Source organism: Sinocyclocheilus grahami, unplaced genomic scaffold (assembly GCF_001515645.1).
Source record: "Sinocyclocheilus grahami isolate Dianchi unplaced genomic scaffold, SAMN03320097.WGS_v1.1 scaffold3641.1, whole genome shotgun sequence".
Taxonomy (NCBI): domain Eukaryota; kingdom Metazoa; phylum Chordata; class Actinopteri; order Cypriniformes; family Cyprinidae; genus Sinocyclocheilus; species Sinocyclocheilus grahami.
Window position 1 is genome coordinate 18477 of NW_015508730.1, and position 1305 is coordinate 19781.

Sequence of the window (1305 nt, forward strand, 5' to 3'; positions counted from 1 at the left end):
AATCAGTTTGCTTTTACAACAATACTTTAACAGGCATGTCATACAGACATTTGAGCAGCTGGAAGAACATCGGATTTTATAGGACATACAAACAAAGAGATTTAATGTAGGCCTATTGAAGAATTGCAATCAGTGAATTTTCCGATGTATTTTTAAGGGTCAACAAACTTTACGCAAACTGTACAGTGCTTCTGTTTTGTTTCATTATTATAAATATTTCTTGTTTTGCCCTCTCAACAGTATTTGGGTTTCTATGTGTTTGTGTAATGTAAAGCTACCTTTCCAATGCCTCTGGAACGATAAGAAGATTCTTGTCTGCTCGGCCAAAATAGTTTCTAACCGCAAAAATATAAACAGGTGTCCTTTAACCAAACATGTGAAGATTTAGATGTACTCTGAGGCTCTCTTTTATCAGCTCCAACTGAGGAACAGACAGTGGGAAGCAATATCTCCTGTTGTGTGTATAAACGCTGGCTGCGGGTTTCATTCCCCTATGTCGGCCATATAATTCATGTGTTTGTGTTTTACCTTTTCTCCCTGCCAGAGACCGTATTTGTGCAGGTTTAATTGATATATGCGGGCCTTGTGTTAAACGTATTGGCCAGATATGCTGTGTACGTCCTTATCGATACTTTACAGTGAAGTAAACCTTATTCTCACACACGTAATGTAGCTACTTTCTCCCTCTTAACCGACCACTTTCAGGACTTAACTGAGGTTAAGAGGGTCCCCAGAGTCCTGTGCTTTAATTTGGCGAACCATTTTCTTTTGAAATCGTAATACTCCCTCTTTTTGAATAGGACGGTCCGGGTAAGAGCAAACAGGCACTTGATTGTTCCCATTTGTTCTGCGGCAACACTGTGATTTGAATCAGCACGAATCTGAAAATGTGTTATCCATGGTGTGGTAAATATCTAGAGGATGTATAAGGAAGTGTGTTTGTTGAGGTTTTCCTTTTGTTAATTAGTTTGTGGCCGTTTTCTTTGATCACGCAGCCTAAAGCCTCGTTTTTTAAGGGAAGGAGGTCGGATATCTGATCAAGAACTTGCTGTTTAGCTTTCAGATGTTTTTAGTCTTGATCCTACCTCAGCCCAGGGTTTTCCCCTTTTCTCCTTTATATGTGTCTATCTGTTTTTCTGTGGTATTTGGAATATGACGGGGGCTGGGTTGATTAAGACATTGATTCATTTAATGAAATGTTTGAGTTCTGGGGTGGAATGAGAAGCTGCCAGCCGTGTTTCTGTGGCCAAAGCTCTGGGAAACCTCTCAAAAGCTGATTCGGAGAGATAAAACCGTCAACAGCCC